The sequence below is a fragment of the Harpia harpyja genome, chromosome 1 (genome assembly GCF_026419915.1).
Source record: "Harpia harpyja isolate bHarHar1 chromosome 1, bHarHar1 primary haplotype, whole genome shotgun sequence".
NCBI classification, from domain to species: Eukaryota; Metazoa; Chordata; class Aves; order Accipitriformes; family Accipitridae; genus Harpia; species Harpia harpyja.
In genome coordinates, this window is record NC_068940.1 from 68,033,991 (window position 1) to 68,051,189 (window position 17,199).

Genomic DNA, 17,199 nt, shown 5'->3' on the forward strand with positions numbered 1-17,199 from the left:
TATTTGTAAGGAACTTACCCTCCACCTCGTTAAAAAAACCATGCTAAAAAAAGGAATGGCTGGTAGGAGAGTAACTTTCTATAGAAAATGTTTACCGCTTGAAGGTTTTATACCTATAGATCACCTGCAGGATGATTGCTAACTGTTCATTATCTTGTGGTTTGTGTTAAATGAGATCAAGGTCTGTTCACCAGAAGTCTGTCTCAGAGCACCTTGAATAATACATGGACGACATTCACATTCTTGTGGGATTTCTTCAAGGCCCAATAATTAGTGGTCAGAGCTGCTTTTATCATCTGTGGAGTAAAGCACATTGGTATGAAGCTGAAGAAACATTGCTCTATTTTGGCATGCCATGTGTGCTCTGTTCAGTGGGAAAAAGTTTGTCACATTATCAGTCATCCTTATTAAATTGGCTCAAACTTTTAAAATGTGAAAGCAAATCGCTCATGGAAAAGAAACTAAGCTTGTGACTCTTAAAAACCAAACAGCTGTTCTGCTTAACAATGAAGGGTTATGGATGCCAAGGAAAGGCTGTTGCTGATCAGCCTGACAGAAGCACTGGAGGAAAGGAGGAAGAGAGGAAGAAGCTGATGCTAATATCAGCAGTATAAAGAAGTGTCAAGGAGGCAAAAGGAGGGGCCTTGCATGGAAGTCCAATACATATGCAGAGCTGACAAAGGCACCATCCAAGCCTTCAAAGATCTTCATCTCCCTAATCAATGAGTATTAATAGATCTTAGAACAATAAAAAGAAATAGTGCAGGAAGGGCGCTATCTATTTTCTGTTTTGTGTGTCTTGTTTCTTGGCATGGTAGAACTAAGTGGCAAGGTAACATTCAAGTCCTCAGTTATTTCAGTGGGTTTTTGTCTGTTGGGAACTGGTTTAGACTCATGCAGTGTCCTTTCTTATAACACCATGTCTTTGTCAATTTAAAAAAAAAATCTAAATTTGCAATTTAACATTTTTCTGTGGGTGAGTGAAAGAGCAGTCATATAATTTAGTTATACCTTTTAGCTGGTTTGCCTCAAGCCAACTGAATGAGATACTACATTTCCTCTTAGATTTCTTAAAGACAGTGTTTGTTCTCAGTGTGGGTTTTTTTTTTTTAAAAATAAGGTATTTTTGTATTATTGTTTACAGTTATGAAATACCTTTGGCCATACTGGTGTAGGGAAGTATGGCTTATGCTGATAAGATATAGGTAACTGAAAATTTATCAAATTCAATTTTGAGTAAAATAATTTCTAACAGTATATGATAAAAATTAACTAAAGGCATGATTTATATTCTTTGTATAAAGGTTTGCCTGCAAATTAAAAGTTTTGGATCATGATGTATATATTGGAACAATGATATAAAGTTTTTGGTAGTAGACTGCTTCCACAGCTAATTGTGTGGGATTGACATTGTGCAATTGTTTTCAATTCTTCTCCATATTTGGTCTTCAAATATCCCTATATGCGTGGGGCAGGTTTTTTGTTTGGGGTTTTTTTGAGAAGGTAGTGGGGAAATAGCCCTAAACATTTGGCTACTGAGACCTCTTTTTTATAAACTTTTTAAAAAATTCTAAAAGACAAGGTTTCTTGTTATCATGGTTATTAAAATGTTAACTGAAGGTAGTCAGAGTTGAACAAGCTGTTCATATCACTTAGATTCTCACACTGACTCTGTTTCCGGGAGTTTAGGGAGACTCCTGTGAGTGAACTACAGGTAACCTGTCATGATTGGTAATTAGCTGCCCACCAGTTGGTAGCAGCCCCAACCAGCCTTTTCAGGTTGGTTTTCTCTTTCTTAGGCTGGATTCTGAGCTTAGTGCATTCTCCACAGGTAGGGTTTACTGCTAGTCTGAATGACAAGGCCAGTGCCATGAGGCCAGGCCAGAACAAAACCTGCTCATTTGCTTCTGACTTAGCGGGGTGCACAGAAAGCAGAAATATCGTGGGATGAGACTGACTTTTTACCTGTCTGTAATAGCAATTGAAGAGTGTCAGGAGGAGATCAGTCTTTTGCCTCGCCAGAACTTCGACTGAAGGCTTTAGCTTCTTTAACCAAAGCAAAACACCCCACCCAGTCTTGGGATTGATTAGCAAGTGCCAGTCAGCAAGCAAATAACTCAGTCTGTGGTTTAATAAGGGGTGTGAGTGTGTGTGTGTGTGTATTTTTAGCTTTATTGCTCACCTGTTGTAAAAGAAGAGTTGCTTGAAGGGACATGAGAGTGAAGAACCCTGGTGCAGCCTCTTTGACAGCACTGGTGCTAATCACAGATGAAGAAGATGGGCCATCTCTATGGGGAGTGCCAAAATTGGCAGATTTTTTTGTCTCCTATCAGAAGGTCACAACGTAGTGGGGCGATGTATTACAAACAACTGCCATATGGCACCACTTGACAATACTGCTGTAATTAAAAATAACACCTGAACACCATAAGACTACTGTGGATTTCAAGAATGTGTGCTTTTGAATCTATCCTACTTGCAGGTTTCCCATTGCATTTCATCTGACTACTTTCTTTGAAAGGAGACGACCTATGCTTTTTGCAACATGTATTCTACAGCAAATCACTAGAAATACTCAAATACCAAATACAGAAAGTAAATAAATTAGCACATCTCTTAACACAGCCAGTAATCCTTTTGCTGTAAATGCTTTCAAGCATAGCAAGAGACAAGGTATTCCACTTAGAGTATTTAATCTCTTTCAGGATAACTTTGTTGGGTTAGACTTAAATGCAATGTGTAAAATGTTAATGCAAGTAATTTTGCTTTTGTTGCCTGTGAATTATTCAGATCTGAATATCTGCCATATGTAGTCTGCAAGTTCCCAGAAGAATCTTATCTAACTACTCTGACAGTCCATCATTAGAAGCTTTAATCAAGTTTAATGTGCTGAAGTACTGTAACTCAGCTGATTAAGCTAACACAGCTCAAAAAGAAATATTTGTACTACAAAGGTCATTAAGAAAAAGGTAGTTGTGTGTTAGGAAGAAAGAGGTGTTTGCAAACCACAATTATGTCCAGTAAAGTAGGTTATCATCCAAAAGCCACAGTATTACTTTCAGTGATAGTTGTCTTTGCCTCAGCTGAAACATACGCTTCTTTTGAATGCTTGGGATGGCATGCAGGTATAAAAACAACTCGTCAACAAGCAGTCCTTTAACAATTAGATAATAATGCCTAGATGCTGCACAAAATTATTAAAAGAGTTTAATGATCCAAGACTTGACTTGGCACAAGAAGAAATAGTTGAGTGGAAACAGAAGCGAGGTGGTGTGGGCTGGGACTGTACCACTTGGTTAGGCAGTGTGTTTCACCTTTTCTGTCTTGTCCTCTTTTTGTCTGCTTGTCATTTTTTTCAGGACAGGGATCACCTACAACTGCATGTGTATGGTAGTACATGACATTGCACACTGGTGTCTTGGGGTAGGGGATGCACATTAAATCCTGCCCTTGCAGTAAGAGTATAGAGTATGATAGAGATGATAAGGGCACTAAGAGGATACAGATGTCATCTTGGTTTTTCTCTCTCTTGTAACATTCATTTTTGTAACGTGATGACAGGAATAATTTGGCATATAGAGTAGAAGTGTATGTGGATGGATAGATTTCTCGGAGAAAGATGTGAAGGGGAAAAGAAAGGCAGAGTGGAGAGAAATGTAGAAGGTTATAAAAGAGAACAGACCTGATAAAAAGACTGTATTTCACATGGAAGGAAAAGTGACCCTGAAATTTTAAGGAAATGATCTTCAAAATTTTTTATATCGTTACTCCATATTAAGGATGGGCCAGCTGAGAGGGAGAGCAGTAGCAAGTTGGGGAAAGATTTCAAAAAGCAACAGATGCTTTGATCCACTTTCATGCTTAGTATCTTAAGTTTTATTTTGAATGCAGCATTGCACATGACACGCTTATAAAAGAGTGTGGTCATAATGACTTGTCTCAGAATAGGGAACAAGCCTTTTGGGCAGCTTTTCAGAATTCCAGATGTCCTTCCTGTGAGTCTGGCTATTTGAGGTGGCTCAGCAGTATGGATTCCTGCTTTCTTAATATCATTCTCCATGCAAGCCTGCTGCAGTCAGCCCCACTGTAGCAGGGTTCAGCTTATTATGAAGGCAGAATATTTACCTTTCAGAACAAATGAAAGTCTTAGGCCTTTCAAAGGGTACCAAACTATGCATACTGCTTAGTGGCCTGCATCCAAGCCTTCCCCTGCTTCTCTGGAAGCGTGACTACATTTTGGTTAGTCAGTAGGAGGCAAGCTTCAGCCTCAGAGAGCTGGAGAGGCTCCAAATGTGAAATATAGACCACATTGTTTCAAACCATGTTCCGTATCCACTAAAGGTGTTATGTCTACGTAAACATTGTTTCCACTGCATCCTTAGCCTATTGCAAGAAGACTAATGCTTCCAAATTTTCCTGTTCATTGTATATTGTACATAGGTACTGGATTCAACTACCTGATTTCTATTTCTCAGGTGTCACCATAGACAAATCTCTTTATGTATGTGGGTCCAGGTTTCTTACCTGGTTCTAATTTCTCAGTATCTGAGTTTCTCTGAATAATTACACAAGGCAGTAAAAAGGGAAGAGGACATCACAACTCTGTTTCGGGGCTTTTTTCATTCAGACACTAAATAGCTTGGATATGTTTCCTCGGTGCTCCTCATTATGCCATGATGTTCCAACTACTGTGCATTTATGGTTCATGTAGTGATTTTATGTTGTGGTTCTTTTGGTAACTGGAAGTAGATCTTCAGGAGCAGAATTAAGGTAAGTAAAATTGTCAGGAGCGTATGCAGTAATTGCTTTGTTCTTCAGAGAGCTTAAAAGAAGTGGCAGTCACTTCAGAATCTTCTTATCCAGGTTTTCCTGTGAAAGCGAGAGTTGAAAAAGGGGGGTAAAATGGACAAGTTCCTTTTAAAAATCACTCAGAAATGCTTTACTACACAGTGTTATTACAAACCACTATTACAAGTCACTTGCTAGAGATGCATGAATGAGCTAGAAGTGGTTTTGGACCTGGATTATTCCTCTTGGTAGTGTTTATTATCCAAAAAAAGTATTGGACAGCATTTGGATGTGAAAAATTTATAATGAAATATGGAAATATAACAATATAATAAAACTGTAGTAAGAGAGTGGCAACAGGGAGAGTACTAAAAGAAGAAGGGTCATGGAGAAGACATTAGTTTTGTTATTTTGTTGAAGTCTATAAGCCTCTTAAGGGATGCGACAGAAATGTACAACTTCCTTGAACCTCAGCATCATCCCTCTACTACAAAAGGAGCAAGGGTTTCTTGTGAAAATGAGTGTTCATTTGTATAAATAAAGATCACATTATGGGTATGGTTTAGACTATGCATGATTCTTGTAATGCAGTGCATGATGGCCTCTAACGATTGCAAGACTGGGGGCTGTGGAGAGGGCAGGATGCTAACAGCAGCCAGGAGAGGAGCAGAGGCTGAACACTTGTGTTGGGAAATGTAGCTCCTCTTCTGGACTATGGACTATGTGCAAGTTTTCTTCTGCAGTGTCAAAGACAGACCATAAAGTGCTACCTCAGTGCAACACTGTGCCAAGGTGTTTATGCCAGGCTGAAAAAGTCTTCAGTGATAGCTTTATAACTTTAATTAACTCACTCTACATTTACAAATAAAAAAAAGTTCAAGGTTACACTGCAACTGTGGTGTCACCAGTTTTTGCACTACAGCTAGTACTCATGTAAGTTTCTGCATATGCTTTTCCTATGCCACTTCATCAAAACCATATGCCCGATGCAAGAGAATGCTGTCATCTTACAAATTACGTGTTATTAAAAAAAACAATCCCAGTGTCTAGATATATTGGGCCTTGTTAAATACTCTTGTTTTATTTCAAGTTTTCTTATCACCGTGTAGATCTCCAACCTTTTTTTCCTGTTATCCATATATTGATACTCATAACATTATTGTCTTTCTAGGCACATACTTATGTTGTTTGCCTACTTTTGCCTTTTTTTTTCTTTTGCTTTGCTGCTTGCTCTGTGGCAGGGATTGGGTGTTACCAGCATTCAAAATTGCATTCAGGAAATGTGCAAATTGCCTGGAGAGCAGTAGAATGATGTTGCATTCATTTCTTACTGTAATTGAGTAAGATAACAAGGTCACAGCCTCTACCTCGAGTGTCACCTGGAACTCAGCGCTGGGGGCTGGTGCACTTTTCAGATGGATCCTGTAATTCTTGAGCATTTGAATGGCTTGTGCAAACTAGCAGGGGACTGGGCTATGGGTGTTGGTGGCCAGCCAAGTTGCTCAATAAAATGCAGGATGTACACTGGTACCAAAGTGGGGTGAGAGCAAGCTGGTGTGTTAAGTGCCTAGCAAAGTTTGAGAGTCAGTATGGGCTGTTGGAGGGGAGCTGGCCTATGACTCGGGAGACCTCATGCCTGTTTCTGGTTTCATCACCAGTCTGCTGGGTATCTATCACTGGCAAGTCGCTTTTCCTGCCTATGCTGCTGCTGCTTTGGCAATTTATGTACTCTATTAAAAAGAAAGCTTTTGGAGGTATGGATTGTCACAGACTATGCAGGTACACAGTTCATTTATGCCTTGCTGTCAGGTCCCGCAATGCTGTTAGCTGTCAAAAATCATGGAGAATTTTTAACTGTCAAAACCTTTTGTAATTCCCCTGCAGAATATTTTGCTGTGGCCATTCCTGTTTCAGGGCTTCTGCCTGCTTCTTGCCATTCCCAGCAATTACCAGCTCTGCTGTCCTTATTTTTTAACACACACAAAGCTCCCTCATGAATTTTTGCTTATTGCTTCTCACCTGATTTTCCTTGCTGCCTCCCCAGAGGCTTATTGCTGGTGGTTGCTACCTACTCCTGTGGCTCTTCTTTTCAAGGATTATCACAATTGACTAGAAACCTTTTGGCTAGGAAGCAAATTAAAATGGTAGCTAAAGACCACCCAGGGTATAAAGTCCTTTATGTCCTGGACACAAGTGTATTCAGATCCCAATGACAAAACCTGCTGTGTGGGGAAAGGAGCCATTGAGTCTGAGTTAGGATAATTTGATGGAAGTTGATCCAGTTGTTAATGGGCTTCCTTAAGGAAACTTAATTTGGGGGCTGGTTGTTTCCTTCACTTGTGAAATGGAGTGTGGTGTGAAATGGAGTAGACAGAAAATAGGTAGGAGACTAAGAAGAAAGTAGAAAAGGATTTCAGCTCCAGCTGGGCAGCCTGTTTTGATTTAGCTTTGAATTTTCTCTTCTTTTTTTCTTAGGTTGGCTCAGCTTTCCAGAAGCAGATTTTAGTCTAATCTTTAATTATTTGTAATTTAAATATATTGTAGTTATCATCCACTGCAGAAGTACATAGAAGGCAAAAATAAACAAATCTGGTTTAAGTTCACTGATAAAGTAAATGCTGGGGTGGGGGTGGGTATTATCTCATTTTGAGCAAGAATGAATTATTTCTGAAATTTTTGCTGAACTGGAAGTTTGAAAATAATTATCTTTTGGGTAGATGTGCAGTGTTTTGCTTTCAGGCTTTTAACACTTGATTTTAAAATGAATGGAAAGGAACTGTTGAAACAACAAGAAACTTGTCTTAACAGCATAGCTATATGTTTGATACAGCACTGGAGTCTTAGAAGTCCTGTCTCTCTAGTTGGAAACTGTAACTCAGTGATTTTACTTGAAGTGGAGAGTACCTCAGGAAATTTTAGTTTCCAGTTATAATGACATTTATTAGCTACTCAAGTGACTGCTCTCTACATTTGATGCTTAATGTTTCCTTAGAGAATTCAGGGACAAAGGTGAGAGGGGTGAAGTTTTTTATTGTTGTTGTTATGGGTCTGCCCAGGGTGGAATCTGATTCTTTCCTTAGCTAATCAAATACTCTGCTGTGACAGTTCAGGCTTCTCAGGGAACTGCACCTGATGACAAAAGTATTGTATAAATAGACAAGCAGAAAACTACCTGCAGGTTGGAAATTTGTGTTCCCATCCCTACAGCACATTGCTTCAGAAGTGAAAGGCAAGGACTTATCGAAGGAAAGAAAATATGAAATTGTTGATAACACCCAAAGTTTTAGCAATTTATCTGAAAATAGTTTTTGAGAATCATGAAAAAGTGTATTCTGGCAGCATGCTGACTGTATGCGTAGAGGAAAGAGAGATTAATTACATGTTATAAGGCCTTAATTGGCAGCCATCTGAATGAAGTATTCTATCTGGAACTAAGGGGTATAAAAAATGTCCCTCCATAGACAATGGGTTAATATAAGTTTTCAGGTTTCCTCAAAAAGTTGCTGTTTATAGAGTAAGCTGGTTATGACTTCTGTAAAAGATGAAAAATGCATGATCCCGCTCGGACCAGAAGATAATAGGAAAATGGTATCTGTGGTGGGCAGACTGGCTTTGCTTGCAGAGTGAACGCATCCTTCCTTGACCTTCAAACACCCAGCTAATTGAAAGCACTTTCAGAAAGAAAATGGTCTCTTCACAATAGATGAAGCAAGGATGGTGACTATTTTTCAGTCATTCTATAGTGGTTAGTAATGGAAAAATAACAGCTCAAAATAATTTTTTAAAATGGTTGGATAGAAAAAGCATAACAAAGGAGGACCCAGGCATTTATTGAGGTAGTATCAGTAAAGTACACATTATCAAGATACCTGAGCTAGAGTGCTCCAAACCTGGAATTTCTGTTGTATGGGAAATGTGGGGAGTTGGTGTTTGAGCTTTACCTGAAGCAAACAGCAGATTTTTTGAAAGCTTTTTGAAACCTTTTCTTGTTTAGTTATTTGAAATGAAAGTATTTACTAATGTGCATATGACATAGTTTCTGAAACTTTAAAACTGGGTTCTCAAAGTCCTTGAGATAAGGAATTAAGGTTTAGGGTTCCTTAGCATACATGGTCCAAATTTCCAGTGCCCCCCCAGTTTGGTATCACAAAGGTGAAAACCTGTGGTATTCTGTACAGCAGGGTCTGCCCTGGAAAAGCAGTCTTAGAAAGCCCAAAGACTATTAGGTTAATTGTCTGGGAATTGTCTATATTTTGTTAAACATCAATGGCAACTTAGATTTTTTTAGGTGGTATTTCAGGTTCAAGGATTCCAAATTTTCCAATTAAATCTTTTTCACTTGAAAATTCCCAATGAGCCGTACTCAGCGTACTTCTGTAGCGTGTGAGTTTGTCAGAGCTTCATGTTTTATGGGTGCATAAAATAAATTGCTGTATCTGTCTTACAGTTATTAGTGTACAACTTTTAGCCCACCAGTTTGAGTAGAAAACTCATTCTGGTGGTTTTGAAAGTTGCGTATGTCTGCTTTTGAGGCACATCGATATCAACACTAGTTCAGCCTTGCACCTTAAAGAATTACAAGTAGAAAGCAGAAGAAAGATATCAATTTTCTCATTTTCTGAAGCAAAGGTTATGTTAGCTTTAATATCGAAACTGTAAAGCCTGTTGATGGATAGTGATGTTCCTTCTCTTTGGTGAGCTGGAGAATGTACAGTTAAGCAACTTTTTTTCTTATGGGCAACAACTAACATGAAGGAGAAAAATGCACTGAAGGTATGGAACAGAATAACCCAGGGTTTGGTAGAAAAGGTAGAAAACCCACAAAAGTGCTTTTAGGAGAATGTAAGCTAACAAACTAGAATGCGAATTAAGCTTGACAGTAGTCTATAATAGGCATGGATTCCCCCTGAGGAGCTCCAAGTTGCCTGCAGGTCTCTTTCATTCTTGCGCTGTTTTGTGGCAGTCATTCTTGAAAGGCAAGTTGGGCTTTTCACAGGAGAAAATGGTTCCTATGAAGATTTCTAAGAAGCACTTTAATATAGATTTAATACATGAACTTGGTGCCTGTTCAAGGGGAATATATGCCTTACAGATATTTCTAAATACTAAACACAAATAAGAAGGAAAGAAAAAAACCTAAAAATAGATTATAAATAGGATTTTTCTGAAAAGAAATGGAAGCTGAACACCAGAAGTAATTTTTCCTTATGGTAACCACTACTAGGCAGTAGCATAATTCAAGTGAAAATAGAAGAGTAATTATTATGGATGCCCATAAAAGCATTCTGTCTCACATTTAGGTCATTTACACTGTGGTGGTGATATTTATATGGCAGAACTTGTGCAGAAAAACAAAATGAGGGCCCAAGATCAAGAAAACTGCGATGTGTGTGGGAGAAGCCTTTCTGACGAGTTGCAGCCTGATGTACCCTAAACCACTAGACAACTTAAGGCAGGTCCTGGGTTTCCATCATTGCCTTCCCGTGGGTCATTAGCTGAACACAAGGGTGTTGGAATTTTTGTCTGATTTTTGTTACTGATGCTAACCGGAAAAGAATTCAGGCCTAAAAACTTAAGTCCCGAGGTTCGTCTTGTATCACAGAGAGCTCTTGTATCCATCCCAGCTTCAGGATAATGCCTACAGACTGCTGTTGAGCCTTATAGATAGTAAGCTCTTGCAATCCTCTTCCTGGGTGGTGGTGATTCTTTCCCCTCCCTTGCAGTTCGTCTCTGGCTTTGGTTGTTTTACAGGTTTTTCCTGTTAGATGTTTCCCAGCCAGCAATGAATCATCCTGTGCTACTTTGTCTGCTTTCCACTGTTCTGAGGGCTTGTTTATTTATTAATAAGAACAATAACAAGCAGAAATGCATGGCCTTTTCATAGTCATTATTTGCAAAGCACGTTGTTCCAGCCTACCTTGCACCTGTGTCATAAATTAAGTCTGTAACAGACACTTAATATACATACAGTGAATAATAAAACTAGTGTTTGCTTGGCACCAATTTAAAAATAATATTTTTACACTCTGTGTGGATCAGCAGCTTTAATATTTTGGCTGAAGTTCTGAATAGGACAATGAAATTCTTTTATCTCGCACTTAAGCCATTTATTTTATGCTGATGTTACTCACTCGACAGAATTTACACAAGGTAAAACAAAACAAGCTCAGGATCAGAAAAGCTGTCCCTGCAAAGAGGAAAAAGGTTATTTCTAAGTCACCACATTCTGGTGTAAACTAAACAATAGCAGGAAAATAGAAAGTGAAAATGGATTCACATCAATATTAAGAGTTCACTCAGGAAAGTTCAGGCTGGATGAAAGTCCTAGAACTACAATAAAACTGTAGTTAAGGAGAAAAAGATTGGTTTCTGCTACTGACATTTACGACTGCAAGAAAAATGAAGTGTTGTTCTACTCTGCAGAACTAAGCTTAGAGCTGGCAAGGGACCCTAGAAATATTGGGAACTTGTCATAAACTCTCTAGGCTAGACTTGGATACGGCTGGAAAGTTCAGTGCTTTTATTAGTGAGAAAGAGAGAGAACTGGGAACTGTTTCATTGTGGGAAACTTTCACTTCTCAAATATAGTTTGGAGAACAAATGCCACTAACAGTGGTAGGCAAAAAACATACCGGAGAGATGACAGCTGGCAGATTTAATCGCCAAATGGTCTCTGAAATAACAAGAGGAAGGTCTGTATCAGGTCTATTTTAGACTTTTAACCAGGGCATTGCAGAAGGCTACCTTGGACCAACTGACCACATATAGAGAGTTTAAATTAAATGGAAAATAGAAGTCTGAAAGGATACGCATATGATAGTCTGAAGTTAGCTGAACCTAAGTTGCTCAAAGGTATGAACACTGAGGAGGCTTTGCTTTTCTTCAAAGATATAACAAAATATCTAGACTCCATATTCCTAGAAAAAGGACAATGTTTTTAGAGACAGGCTCCAGTATTAATATCATTCATTTACACGAGAAATTGTGACTATGTTAGCCTATTCAGCATCATCTGGCAAAACAGATAAACAGCGAGTTATCAAACTCTGTTAACAATATTGAGTTTATTCAGATTGTAAACATGAAGGTTGGCTGTAAATAACTGTAAAGGACCTCATTGCTGCTGATTTGGGGGGAGCCTGTTCCCATTCCCAAAGCTGCCAGCTTTTTCCTTACCCAGGTGAGTGCCTCAGTGTGTATTAACTCAAATGAAGCTTATGCTGAGAGGCAACTTTGGACATGCTCTTTCCTTTTTTCCCCGTTTGTTTAATTTTGATTGCAGTGTTTCCCAAGCTATAGTTTCTTTCTGATTTTGTATAGGACCTGGGGTCTTTCTACTACTGCTTGCATGATGATTGGGGGAAAAGGTGTAGAAGAAGTGAAAGTGCAGGATGCAAAATGTCTCAAGGACTTGACTGCCTTTGCTTGGAAGACTGACGGTAGGAGCAGTGAGGCTTGGACAGCTGTATGTGTAGATTCAGCAGATGTATTGTGTATTGCTAAGGACACATTGCCTGCCTTCTTGCCTCTGAAAATACCTGACTGAGGCAAAGTTTATCCTCACAGGCACTAAAATGCACAAGTATTGTCCAGATGTGATTTTTATGTCTGCTAGAAAGTTAAGGAAAAGAGCTGCTCTGCTGCTTTTGCTAACCTGGGATTGCAGGTGCAATACGAACCTTATGCAAGTCCTTCAGAGGCTACATTTTTTTCCACCTTGCACAAACAAAAAGGCTAATTAATTATCAAACCAGCTGGCATAATTCAAGCACCTGCTCTCAGAAACTGAACAAGCACAGTTACAGAAACTGCTCTGCTATATAGCTCAGACCACAGACAACCCTCCCATGTGTCTTGCTTGTAGATAACCTATTTTTGTACAAAGCGTAGTGCTGGGAATCCTTTGCTGTTAGTGCTTGGAAATGCTTTCTGCTTTCCTAGGGCTCTGTTCCCTGGTGCAGCGGCATGCTGCTCCTCGGCCGCGGGGTAGCGGGGCAGGCGGGGAGGCTGCTCCTGCTGGGTGCCGCTGGGCTGGGCAGAGGGGTCCCTGCCCAGGCAGCCAGGTGCTCTTCTCCTGCCTCCCCACAAGCCATTGTGTGACTCCAGATACATTTTTCATGCTCCTTTTTCTCCTTTTTATGCTACTTCTCATTTTGTTAGGGTGAAAGCTCTCTGAACTCCGTATTATTCCCATATACTGTGATGAATACAACAGACCCCTGAACTCTCTTAGGCACTCCGGTTTCTACCGCGATGTGAATAATTGCTAAACTAAGCTCCATATGATGCCATTTATTTTCAAATACAATTTTCTTATTGAAGTGAAGGGTGACCAATGTTTGAAAACACTGTGTGTTATGGCTTTAGTAAGGATACTGTCAAATGTTCCTGAGAGTTTTTACAGTTCTCCTGTTTTATTTTTTTGGTACTAAGTAGCTTTATAGACACAAGCTTTTCATAACAGCCAGTTGCTGAAAGGCTCTGTTCTTACCAACAGTTGAAAGAATACTTATGTTTACATACTGGTTTGCATCAGAAATGGGAAGCTTCTCTCCTTGGATGCTCTGTACTTGTCATATTGCTGCTGTTTACTAAGATAATTTAGTCCTAAAAGAGATTATTAAGGATACTAAAAAAAAAGTATAATGTTTTACAAAAAACTAACCAGCAATTTTCTTTTTTAAAAAAGCTTTGCCTGTTGTTAGAGAGGTGGTGAATAAGAAAGATTTGCCTTATCCCTGGTATGGTAGAAGTGCCGGTAGCTATTATTACACTGTATATATACATTCATCAGAGAGTCTGTGGCACAATCTGTAGTGCAAACTGGTAATTTTTTTATAGCGAAAAATAAGTGAGTGATCACATTTTTTTAAACCTGCAATATCTGCTTGACAAGCATGACCCAATAAAATTTTCAAATACTATTATGAGACAGTGTAGCATTCAGAGAATCTGTGTGTTGGGTTTTTCCCCGCCCCCCACATCTATTGGATTTCATTGCAGGCAAAGGCGCAGAAGAGGACTTTGCCATTTGCTTTTGGAAAACAATTTCAGACTGCTGTGAGTGAGAAGAAAAATATTTTCACTTGTGTGGTTATAATTTTCCTTTCCTATAAGTAAGTCTAATACAAGAAACCCATACATTTTTCACATACTACAGGCTTTAAAATTCTGTTTAACAGCCATTTGTGTGGGTAATGAAATAATGTTGAAATTTTCCTAGTAAGAATGTGAGCTGTATTTCTGTGGATCAGTGCTGTGTAGAGGTGGAAAAAAATCCAGCAGCACTAGATATATGTGTTAAGTAAAGATATCGTGGAAGGAAACTCAGGAAGTAAATGATTGACAATATTGGCCTTTAAGAAGGCATAATTAGTCTCTAAAGTTACTGCCTATTGAGACTTGTGGTTCCAGTTTGTCTCATGGTGCTGCTGATTTTGTCCTGTGTCTGACTACAGAGTCAAAAAGTGTGGGGGATTTGACTGTTTGTACATAGGGTGCTTAACACTGGTTTTTTTTTTTTTTTTCTTCTTTTTGAAGGGAACTGATTTCTAGAACAAGAAGCAAAATCTTTAAGGTGCCCCATGAATAAAAAATTCTCCAAATATGTGGATTTTAAGTGACTGCACAGTTATCTTGTGTTTTATTAGGGCAAGCAAAGGAAAAAGTCATCCATTTAATTGCACAAAGAGATCAGAGGTAGAATATACTAAAAATAAGGAATCAGAATAGTTATCGTATAGGCCAGGACAGGGTGAATACATACATATAACATCACCCACTACATACAAAATGTGAAATTAAAGTGCAGATAACAGGGACTTACACATTTGGAAATTTACGCTGACTGTCCTAAGTCCTTAGGATGTGTGGACCGTTAAATGTGAAGGCTTGTGTGTTTTTAATTTAAAAACCCCCTTCTTTATCTTTGCATGTTTCCCTAAGAAAGCTTCTGCTGCTTTTTCATTTACTTAATACTTCCACTATTGTTTTGTAAGACCCTAGGATTCATCAGCGCAAACTCTAGTTTTGCCTGATTCTGAGCATTTTCTTTTTGATACTTGTGATGCCTCAGTGTCCTTAGTGCAGTAGTTCCTACAATTGTGATTTACGACAGTGTTAAGTAACTCTTTTGTACTACTCTGGCCCTTACATTTTGGGGGAAAACAACTGTAAGAGGTCAAAGGCAAGTAAAACAAGAATGAATTTAAATAGTACTCTGAAGTTGTAACTTTTAGGGACCCTATCAGAGTATTTTGAATATGAGTGGTTGATAACATAACAACTAGGATAAGAAAATTAGAAAACTGAGGAAACATGTTTCTTTTCAATGGTCCTCATAAGCCAGTTAGTGGAAGCATTTATTTCATGTGAGATCAATTTTGTTGATATTTTATCTTATGGTTAGATAAATACTAGCCATTTACCATTGTAATACATCTTTTGTACAATTCAGTGTCTTTGAAGATAAAGATCTTTACTATTCTTTTTTTCTATCTTGCCTCTGTTGTACTGGGCTGTTTGTTGGCCATGTATAAGACCTTTGGATTTACCATGGCAAAAAATTAACAGGTTCCTGAACAGCTGTGGAGAGAGCACAAATTCAAGTGTTAATCTCTTGTACCTAAATGCCAAGACTTAAAACACACCATCAAGATATAAATGTAAGATCACATACTAAATCTTAAACATTAAAACAACTTGAAAGAAGAAGGTACCGCTTCTCTCTTGCACAACTTCTGTTGTTCTGACTGAAACAAGTCTTTCAACTCTTAACCTTCATTAACTTGCTGCTTTGAGAGATTTCCAAAGTCTGGGAGACTTCTGGTATCAAGGTACCTATGAAATAAAACTCTCTTTTCATCAGCCAGTTTCTCTAAACAAAAGGATCAGATCTGTGGCTTTTCTTTGTGTTTTCAAAGCAGGAAATTGCTGTTTCTTGTCATTGTTGTTGCCACTGACAGTGCATGGTAGGAGAAATACAGGGACTCTGGGAAGAGAAGTTTATGAAGTACAGAGGTCAGTGGTTGGTCTGGGAATGATGATATGACTTTTATGCACATCTTGGAAGGGATAAGACTGATTTTGTGTGTGGCATCATCTAACTTGCAGCTATGCATTTTTTTTAATAGGATTTAACTATTTAAGGTTTCTTGTGATAGGTTATCTGATTTTCTGAGTGAAGCGAAGACTCAATACCATGTAGGCTGCTGGAATTGATGACTGCTGTACCAATTCCCCTTACTGAGTCAGGGGATGGAGCCAGGAGATCAAGCATCAGCCTTTTCCTTTTTCTTATTGCTCACTTGCTTATTGCCTAAAATTCCCAGCTATCACCTCATTCTTTTAATGCTGAGGTAAGTTGTTAGAAGTGTTTTTTTAGAAAATAGGAATGTGACTGTGCACTTTCAGTGGTAGGCCCAACAACATGAAATATCTGCAATGTGTCCTACCGAGAAGGGTGTGGGAACCAAGTGCTTTTAGGTTAAGGAAAGAAGATGCAAAAAAGATTGAGAACAGTTTGCTTCATTCCAAAACTTCATTTGCAAAACACAGCTACCAGGTAAGACTATTGACACAGTGTGTTACAAAATTGCCTCATAAAATAAAATGTTTTGAAATCTCATGTGCAGTTAGCAGATGGACTAATTAGAGAGTAAATTATTTGTGGTAGGTAACCAACCGACGGGTCAAAGCAAAGTTATCACAAGAGCTCAGTATGCCTTGTAAAAAAAGATAGTATTTACAGAATTTGGGTTAAGCTGTGTTTCTTAAACTGAATCTAGTAGTTATCATGAGTGCAACACAAATATATGTCTTTAAAAATACATCTGAAGGTGTAAAAGCAGAATACAGGAGAAAATTAGTGGGGTATCCTACTTTGGGGTTTTTTTTTGCTTTTTTCAGTGCCCCTGCCCCTTTTTTTCCCATTGTCAATGGAGGCAACTGCAGCATTGTGAGAAGGTAATAGTGCATGAGATTTTGGTTAGAGCCTGGTAGTTTACTGCCTGAATCTTGACACAGACCAATTCTGCTGTCCTACTGCATGACTTAGTTCAGTAACCACTTAGTTCATTAGTAGCAGGCCTAGGATTTTTCTTTATAGGGAAATGACCAGGAAATGAGGAAAGAAATGGTTGAGTTTGATGGTGTTATATTGAGTTTGATGGTGTTATAAAGAGGCTATAAAAGAGAATGGGTGAGAAAAAAAAAAGAGAGGGAAAATAAATAAATAGAGATTATAGTTACTGTGCAGAAGTATGGTGATGGAAAATTCAAGAAAGGAAGAAAATGTAGCAAACTTAGGAAGTAAACTGATGCAGGATTAGATGGGAAGAACAATCCTGAGACAAAAATGAATTCTACTTTTTATTTTTGTAAAGCTTAGTGCAAAAAGGAATACAGTAAATT